This window comes from Maylandia zebra, unplaced genomic scaffold (genome assembly GCF_041146795.1).
Source record: "Maylandia zebra isolate NMK-2024a unplaced genomic scaffold, Mzebra_GT3a scaffold11, whole genome shotgun sequence".
NCBI lineage: Eukaryota > Metazoa > Chordata > Actinopteri > Cichliformes > Cichlidae > Maylandia > Maylandia zebra.
In genome coordinates this window covers 9,322,524-9,332,777 of record NW_027490041.1, presented here as the reverse complement: position 1 = coordinate 9,332,777, position 10,254 = coordinate 9,322,524, and the positions used below count along the sequence as shown (strand labels likewise).

At 40.1% G+C, this 10,254-nt stretch overlaps 1 long non-coding RNA gene across 1 annotated transcript in view; it reads left to right on the top strand.

Annotated features, from left to right (window-relative positions):
- The first annotated feature begins 371 nt into the window (after window positions 1–371).
- The window catches only part of LOC143415866 (uncharacterized), a 350,735-nt gene continuing 340,852 nt past the window's right edge, over window positions 372–10,254 (top strand). Inside the window, exon 1 of the long non-coding RNA XR_013096286.1 lies at window positions 372–473. This is a non-coding gene — a long non-coding RNA (uncharacterized LOC143415866). The remainder of the gene's footprint in view (window positions 474–10,254) is intronic.

Here is a 10,254-nt window from a genome sequence, read left to right as displayed (position 1 = left end):
ACAACCTCGTTTCTCTTACAGAGGTTGAATGCACCTTCTGCGGATGGCGGTACCACACAGTGTGCGTGGACTTCCCCTGCACAGAAGGCAACTACAAATGCTGTGAATGCTAAATAAACAGAAACAAATGATCCCTGTTGTCTTTGCTTGATGATTGGTTTGAGTCTTGACAATCCACATTGCTGGCGTTGCATCTTTCAATGCCAGCAATGGCAGGTATCAGTGCTCAAACCTTTTGTGTTTGTTTCCAACAAGTTGCCCACCTCGGGAAACAAAAATGTGTTCTTTTACTTGTCAGATGAACATAGAGACACTTTGACTCTTCAGTGCAGTGTGGAGCCTAACAAAGATCTGTTTTGTGTCCCAGCTCATCAGCAGGAGGAGGAGAGTCTGACGGAGCAGCAGAGGAACATTTTCAGCTACTTGGACTCAGCTCAGCCACTACAGAGGAAACAATGAGCTCAACACAGAAGGTGACAGACAGAGCAGGACCATATGACCAAAGATATTTATCACCATATACATTTGAACATTTGCCATAACGATGTAGCTGACGATAGAATTGACACCAGACAAAATACTTTACAGCTGCACAACTTTATTAAAAACCCATCAATGTATTTTCACTGAAACAAGCAGCTGTTGTTTATGTGCATTAAAGTTATATAAAAATGTAACAGTGCAAATGCAAATTCCTCGCTGACAGTTTAACCAAAAGGCGTTTCCAGTGGAAACTGGCCGACACATCCTGAGCATAACCATGTATAATATCCACTAAACTTCAGAAGAGGTTATACAGTCGTGGCCAAAAGGTTTGAGAATTGCATAAATATTGGAACCTGGAGAAGTTGCTGCTTAAGTTTTTATAATAGCATTTTGCCTGCACTCCAGAATGTTATGAGGAGTGATCAGATGAACTGCATCGTCCTTCTTTGCCATGAAAACGAACTTAATCCCCAAAAAGCCTTACCACTGCATTTCATTGCTGTCATCAAAGGACCTGCTGAGACCATTTCAGTGATCGTCTTCTTAACTCAGGTGAGAATGTTGGCGAGCACGAGGCTGGAGATCATCATGGCTGTATCCCGATTCAGGTTCTGCAGCTTTAAAGTCCTCAAGGGCCGCGTACTCAAAGACCGCTAAGGCCGAAGTGCGAGGCTCGTAGGCTCGTGAAATGGGACGTCTAGCCTCCGTCGCGCTGCCCAGGTTGCCTAGCAACCATGATACTAACAGCTGGAAACGTTTCATACAGCTTTGTTTGACAGAAATGAAGGAGAACATATTTAGTTCATTTGTTTCTACATGAGCTCTGTGTGATTTGATGAGTATCTGAGGCTGAGACCACAGGACTGTGAAACATGATTGTTGGGCTTCATTTCTGTGCTGAACAGTCGTTTAAGATTAGCTGTAAATAACAATTAGCTGATGTTGTTCATGAGACTAAAGTCATCTCACTGTGGTAATGTAAATATAATATGGCCAATATTATAGTTATTATATTAATCACTTCACTCACAGACAAGTATCTGTGACAGTGTGTATACAGATGTATCATATATAAGAGACAAATATTGTTCATTTAATATGTTGGTACTAAATTTGGCTCAGTGCTTACATATATGTGTAAAAAGCAAATGTAGGAGCTGTGATAACTGTGTCTGATAGAATGAAGAGTAGACTGATATATGAAATATTCCTTTATTGGGTGAGAAAATCAGACCATGTCATAACTGCTTTAAGTCACACAGAATAGATATCAGAGCCTTAAACAGGCTGACTTCTGCTAAATGGGTCAAACTGGGCAGAAAGTCTACAAACACATAACATCCTTATAGAATATGATGTAACACTATAGATCAACTTAGCTCAGAATATATAAAGCATATAAACAGTTACAGCAATGTGATGCAACAAACACAGCAGCTACTGATCCAAAATACTCAAAGCTTCATAGAACTGAAACCAACATTTATTTTTAGCTCCATCCTGCTGCTGATACAGACTTTAGGTTTCTGAACATTAAACTTGTTGCTGCCTTTCATAGTGTGTAACTTGAAGGCCCTGAGTACTTTCTCCCACACTGGAAACACTGGGATGATCACATTATTTGAACATTACCTAATAAGACTGATTCAGCACAGACAGTTATGTTAAACTTTCCTAGCAGTCCTTCACAAACAGGGAACAGTCTGTCTATTCTCTCCATCTGTCAGCTGCTGCTGGCTCTTCCTCCTCCTCTTCCTCACACACTGCTGAGTTTGTCCTGGTGGATCATCAGGGCTGCAAAGCCTCACAGATGATGTGCAGCAGTGGCTCCCTCAGTCTGTCCTCACTCTGGACACTTGCAGTCGTCACACATGGAAATCAAATGTGTGATAAGCTGCAGGATTCAAACACAAGTGTAACTTATAAACACATGTTCATACTTTTATTCCACAATCAGAGAGAAAGAAACAGAGAGAGAGTGCAGGACAGACAGACAGGTGACAGTCTCAGGTGTACACACTGCTACACAACAGCACCAGAGAAGCAGGATTTAGTGTTTGTGTTATTACGAGTGTAAACAAGAAGAGTTCCAGATGGTGCAGTGGACACATGTGTGACTGCTGTGATTAAAGCATCTTTCTTTCAGCTTAACGAGTGAACCGTCAGCTCGTTCAAACACACGTTAAAGTGCGTTTGGCTCGACACCACCGAACAGAGGCAGCAATATAACACAGCTAACATTAACAGTGCAGTGGATCCTGCTTGTGCCGTGATGTTCAGGACTGCAAACCGAGCAGCATCACTGACTTTCAGCTTGTTGTGTTTGTGGATATATGACTGACTTTAATTATCCACAAAATCATCACATTCTCTGTCAGATGAAGGTCGACTATTGAACGACATATATTTTAAAGGCTTTAAAACCAAGTTAACGCTGAAAGTACAAACATCACTAATGTCACATAACTCTGCCGACAAGGCATCGCTATGGCTATGAAATGCTCTTTGTGTATCACTTCTTCATTATGAAAGATGTCATTAATGCACTAGTAATGTCTCATCTGGAGTATTGTTCAATCATTTGGTCAGCAGCTAATAAGACAGATCTTAACAGACTTCAGTTAGTCCAGAATAAGGCGTCCAGATTAGTGTGAAGATGTTCATACTATACTAATATTGATAAAATGCATAATAACCTTTCTTGGCTTCCTGTACAGGCTAAAATATTCTATGGCTTACTTGTAGTTCTAAAGAAAGCAATTCTGTTAAACACACCACATTTATTCTGCTCAGCTGCAGTATCCAGATGAAATACATCATCATATTACACAGTTTTCAACAAGCTGCAATTTAGTAAATGCTCGAGTTAAAAGTAACGTTTTGTAAAACTGTTACATTTAGAGCAACTTTTAAGTGGAATAAGTTGCCTTAAAAAATTAGAGAATTATTCAAAACTTCAATGAAGACTTAAAAGCCGATTTACAGAGCTTTTAGTTGTTGTAAATATTGTAAGACATGATTTGTTTTTGAAATTTGTGTAATGTGCCTCAATGTTATTGATATTATTATTATTATTATTGATTGCTTATGTTTGAACAATTGTGAAACCTCACTGTGGATGTAAGAGTGAAATTATGTGGATATCTTGAATCCACTTTATTGTGTAATATTTTATGTGAGTATTTGACGGAAGACGAGCAACATCTGTTGTGGAAGCTGGAAGCTAACGGGGTTCCTTTAGAATAAACAAACATAGGATTTATTATCACTGAATAATTCTGTATAAATCTATACAAATTATAGAAATATGTAATAGGAAACAACAAAATAATCTAAATTATAAAATAATGTGTGTGTGTGTGTGTGTGTGTGTGTGTGTGTGTGTGTGTGTGTGTGTGTGTGTGTGTGTGTGTGTGTGCATGATTTTAGTGTTTGAACAGTCATGAATTATCTTTAACAGCAGGTTGGATGTAATGTGTTAGAACTACCAGCAGGTGGGGATAAGAGACCTTTAAGGTGTTTGGTGCCACGCTCCACCTTCAGGTTTAAAACTAGTGTTAATGGAGTTTGAAGGTTGAGTTTGTTCCACGACTGCATTTCACTCACTGCCTCTGTTTGTATCTCTGTCACTGCAGGACCAACATGGAGCCAGAAGTCAGCGCTCTCAGGAGGCCGACAAACCTCACAGAAGAAAGGGAGAGAAAACACACACCTGTGACGAGTGTGGGAAGGGTTTTACTGTGAGGGCTAAACTAAAACGGCATCAGGTCATCCACACTGGAGAGAGACCGTTCAGCTGTGACTTGTGTGGAAAGTCTTTTTCCTTCAAGCGTTCCCTAAAAAGACACCAACTCATCCACAGTGGAGTTAAAGCGTACAGCTGTGATCAGTGTGGCAGAGCTTTTACTCAAAGTAGCAGCTTACAGAGTCATCTAGTTACCCACTCTGGATTTAAGCCATACAGCTGTGACGAGTGTGGGAAGGGTTTTACTCAGAAGGCTTCACTAAAACAGCATCAGGTCATCCACACTGGAGAGAGACCGTTCAGCTGTGACTTGTGTGGAAAGTCTTTTTCCTTGAAGGGTTCCCTAAAACAACACCAACTCATCCACAGTGGAGTTAAAGCGTACAGCTGTGATCAGTGTGGCAGAGCTTTTACTCACAGTAGCAGCTTACAGAAGCATCTAGTTACCCACTCTGGAATTAAGCCATACAGCTGTGACATCTGTGGAAAAACTTTCAGCCGGAGAGGGCACCGAAATATACACCTACGCATTCACACCAGACATGATGTGTACTGCTGTGAACAGTGTGGCAAATACTTTACAACAGACGCAGACTTACAACGACACATATTTACCCACACTGAGGAGAGACCTTATCAATGTGACCTGTGTGAGAAGACTTTTAAAGCTCCACATCACCTGAGACGACACCAACAGATCCACACCAGAAAGAGACTCTACAAGTGCAGCTACTGTGAGGTATGTATTTATATTGTTATCTTGTCATTTTAGCCTGACTGTTTGGAACAACTCTGCTCATTAAACTGTGTTAGCATGTTAGCAATTCTACTGCATGGAAAAGCAGCTCTGAGTGATTATTCAGATTTTCCTTTCAGTTATGATTTTAGTATTACTGTAGTATTATGATGGTAGTATTGTAGTTATTGCAGCCCAGTAAACTGAGTGTGTTAACTGAAACAGTCAAATGTAGTTGGACGTCTGCAGAGATGCTCTTTATTTCAGGCGACGTTCAGGATACAAATGTTGAAGGACTGACTTACACGGTCTTTGTGTCTTTGTTTAGAAGCAGAGCGACACAGATGGATCCAGTTCTCAACCCTGTCATCACTGTGGTGGTGGGAAAGACTTTCATTGTGACCTCTGTGGAAAAACTTTCAGTCGGCAAAAGACCCTAAAAAGACATCAACGTAGACACACTGGAGACAAACTGAAATACTGCAAAGAATGTGGGAGAAGCTTCACCACATCGGATCACTTAAAACAACATGAACTGATTCACAGTGGGGTTAAAAAGCACCTCTGTGATCAGTGTGGGTCATCCTTCACCACTGCAGGTCAGCTTAAATCACACAAACGAGTCCACACAGGAGAGAAACCATACAAGTGCAGACACTGTGAGAGAAGCTTCTCACAGTCAGGTAATCGTAACATTCATGAACGTGGACACATGGAAGGAAACTACAGCTGTGACCAGTGTGACAAGAGCTTCAGGAATCTCAGTTCATACTCTGCACACAAACGATCCCACGTTACTAATAAACTGTTTCACTGTTACCAATGTGCCCAAACATTCACCTCATTGTCTGCTCTGTGCAAACATCAGCGCGATCACTCAGGGCTGAAATCACTCCCATCACTGGATCACAGTGAATCTGAAGACACAGAAAGATCCTCTGGTTTCCTCTGGTCAGACTCAAAAAGCTTGAGATCAGGCTCCACAGAGTTCAGATAGAATCATTTAAACTTGTGTTGAACTGAACTGGTTGCTGGGCTGAACTTCTACATAATACAGATCTACATGGGATCTTCTTTTCTGTGTTTTACTGAGTCAGTTTTGTCCTTTTTTTCTCTGTCCTGGTTTTGCTCGTCTGTAAATGATTGAAACTCAGTCAAATAGTTCATTGTTCTCCAGCAAAACGTTTTGGAAACTCATGTTTAACCTTTAAAACTCTGACATGTTTTAGCACACAAGGCTTCATCGGGGAGTTCACTCATGATTGGACCATGAGAACAAAGGTTTTTAGTTCTTTCAAAGAGAGTCTTGGAGATGTTTGATGTTTCTGTTTTTCTGAAACCACCTGAAAGAAAAACTATTTTTCTTGCTTTATGTAGTGTGGAAGTTTTTAATGTTTCTTCATCTGTGATGTTCTTGAATGTGTTCACGTGAAGATGGTACAAATAAACTGTCCTTTCAGCTTTAGCTCCTAATTTATTCATTATTTATGGATGTAGCACAGCAGCCGTCTCTTGATTAACACATGGAGGGCTCGGGATCTGATGGTGTCGTCTCCCTAATTTGCCCACTCAGTAAATCTCACTCATGGCCAAGAAATTGAAATAAACCTTGTTTCCCTGCTGGATAGTGATCCACTGTAACTCTGCTCCTCCTTCCTGTTTAGGATTTCTGTGGCTGAAGTAAAATTCCCTCCATCCATCACTTATCCCAGCTAACCCAAAGTGAAATAAAGTTTTGCTCGTCTTAAAAAAGCATTACAATAATGGGCATTACCAATGCAAACTGAATGATACAGAAGATGTAAGAAGAGACTTTGATCAGTTAATAAAGCTCATGATCTTGATTCATTGTGGCTGCTACACAGATACTTCTGGGTCACTTCTCTCAGTTAGGAACCTTCCTCACCAAACTGACTGTTGGACCACACCCCTGGTTTCATGAGAAATTGTTTCAGCCATGATTTCTCTTCCTGTATTTCAGAGTAAAGACTGAAGTGACAAATGGAAGCATGTTTAAAAAACACAATGTGAGAGAGACGTTGAGGTCCTTAGAAGTTACCCTGGGTTTTTCTGTCACCCTGCTAGATGTTACACACCTTGTTATTGGACTGATTTCTACTGCTGGACTACTCCTGCGGAGAGTAACAATACTCTTACTAATTAGCTCCCTTTCACACCTTTGGGGATATTTATTTTTGTGTTTGCAGCGCTGTGAGCCAGAACAGCGAGAGAAAAATCTGCAACAGCGACGAGCCGAATGCTTACGTGAATCGCAGCAGCTGCACATGTGCTACGCTGAATTAGAGGATATCTTTGCTCTGGATTTCTATTTCTACTTTTTCATTTCTATATGATTCTTCTTGCATCTAAACAAAGATGATTCAATTTGCTAAATGTTGATGGCTCTTCGTGCTCAGGTGTAAATGAGACGTAATATTTGCTCTTGGTTTGGTTCTCCTGTACAGAACCTTGCAGTACAACAGAAACCTAAAAACATTATTTGTAGTTGTTATTCTTAGTTGTTCTGCTGCCTAAATACCACAGGGTCTGATTATGAAGTTATTGAGCTGCACATACGTTACGCTCTGCTTAAGTTCGAGGTCACAGCGTATGTAGAGCAGCTGGAACATAATGAAGTCTACAAGGTTAAAGTTTTCTCTTCAGTTATTGTTCTTTCTGCTGCTTGGTTTGATGGATCTGAGAGCTTTTGTTTTTATTATTGTTATTATAATCATCATTAATATTTTACTCTCTAGAAGCTTTAAAATAGTGTTTGTGTTTGAAAAAATTGATTTAAGAATTGAACAGAAACATCTGTCCTTCTGAAAATCGCCCAAAGGCACGGAGACAAAGTCAAAGGATGCAACCTGTAACTTTCTCTTCCTTCATGTCAGGACCATCATCCATGATTTATATAAAATGCATATAGCAACAGTAGCACTTTAGTTTGGACTTTATGATTTCTGTAACTGGAAAATATTATTTTGTTTAAAGACAGAAGTGACCGCATAGTTGCAACATCAAAGGGAAATATTAATTAATTAGCATCAAGTATATTTGTTGCTTAAGCGTTTGCACTATAACTTAAGTAGGATTATAACTTTTAAGGAAGGAAAGATTTCAGATATTTAGTTCACTGCTTCAGTTATTTTATATGAAATTAAAACATTTACGTTGGTCAAACATGATGCTCTAAATCAAATAAAAGTTTGAAAATAAATGATGTATTTTTAAATGCTGCAACAAATGTTCACAAAAAGTAACTATAATTAAAACCAGTTAAACAAAATTCAAAAAACAAAAATCACACCTTTGGGGATATTTGTGTGGATGCCCTCAAAGGCATCCACACTATTGAGTTCCTGTTTCCCTTTATTGTATGGATGCCTTAATAGGCATCTGCTAAAACTTTCTTGTCTTTGAAACTTAACTACTTCCTCATACTTTCACCTAGAAACTCCATTCAAACTTTAAAACATTCTCAAATGATTGGGCTATTCCTGTATGATTCAGCTTTTTCAGATCTTCTACCGTTTTCATCTTATCTCTCTTTAAGTCTTCAGTTGCAAAATTGTGATTTTTGAGAAAATACATGCGTTGCTATGGTTGCTATGCAATTAACTCAGAGGGGACAGTGAAACTGTTTGAATTTTCTCTTCATGTCCAAACAACTTCTTGCTACTCGCTCAATTTCCACTCAAGCCCCACAAATTATACATCAAAACGTAGGTATTTTTGCTGGCTTTCAGAAAATGTCACTATAATTGTTGTGGGACTTATAGATATTTTGCAAATCTCCTCAGAGTAACACAAAGTGTGAAAACTCTCCATATAAACTCAATGGAGAGTTTGTTCAAAATCACCGCTGGATTTCTCTAATGAGAGGCATTTTCAAATTGTCATATCTCCTTAACGAAGCGAAGTTAAGACATAAGGCTTGTCCCGATATATCTTCAGACACTCCTGATGCTCACAATTCAAGAATTATTTTCTCACCTATTACCGTTCTGAGATGAGTTAGACTTGTTTGAGGGTAGGAAATTTGTCCCTCGCTCAGATTTCATCAGATTTCAAATTCTGGAAATGAGGCACTTTTTTCTCTCATCATATCTTTTTGATGGATTTCCACAGAGCCCTGAAAATTTCCATGACTGTTCACCAAAGGCTGCTGTTTCTTATGGTGAAAGAATGATTTTTATGCTCCATATAGATTTAGAGTTACCAAAGGTTGTTTGAGAGCAAGTCAAGGCAGTTTTTGCTTCGCCTCTACTCAGTTACAGTGTATTACAAGTCATATATCTTTAATAATTTATATTTTATCTCTGAATTATGAAGACCTGAAGATCCCCCCATCTCTTCTGAACAAAACGATGTCTGAATGACCGTTCTAGCCTTTACGGTTAGGAAATTATGGCCATTTGTTCGAGGGGAATCCTGAATGTCAGAAATACACTGAAGAAAACTCACACCTCTCTCTGTGTCTGTGTGTGTAAGGGCTGACTACAGCAGGTGCAGCTAATTTAACTGACCTACATATACCAAGCCCAGACTCTCCACAGCTCCTGTTCCTTTTACTCTCTGTGTATGTGTGTCTGTGTATCAATATTTCTCCTATGTTTAAGTATTACTCCTCAATCATAGTATTTCTGCTAAAGCAAAGTACTTCTACTACATCTTAGTACTTTTGCCAAATCATAGTATTTCTGCTAAATCATAGTATTTTTGCAAAGATCATGGTATTTGTGCAAAATCATGGTTTTTGGGCCAAATCATAATATTTCTGTTATTTTATAATATATGTGCTGAATATATTATATGTGCCAAATCATAGTATCCATCCATCCATCCATTTTCATCCGCTTTATCCGAGGCCGGGTCGCGGGGGCAGCAGCCTAAGCAAAGAGGCCCAGACCTCCCTCTCCCCAGCCACCTCCTCCAGCTTATCCGGGGGAATACCAAGGCGTTCCCAGGCCAGCCGAGAGATATAATCTCTCCAGCGTGTCCTGGGTCTGCCCCGGGGCCTCCTCCCGGTGGGACATGCCTCGAACACCTCACCCAGGAGGCGCCCAGGGGGCATCCTTGTCAGATGCCCGAACCACCTCAGCTGACTCCTTTCGATGTGGAGCAGCAGCGGCTCTACTCTGAGCCCCTCCCGGATGGCCGAACTTCTCACCCTATCTCTAAGGGAGAGGCCAGCCACCCTTCGGAGGAAGCTCATTTCTGCCGCTTGTATCCGCGATCTCGTTCTTTCGGTCACTACCCACAACTCGTGGCCATAGGTGAGGGT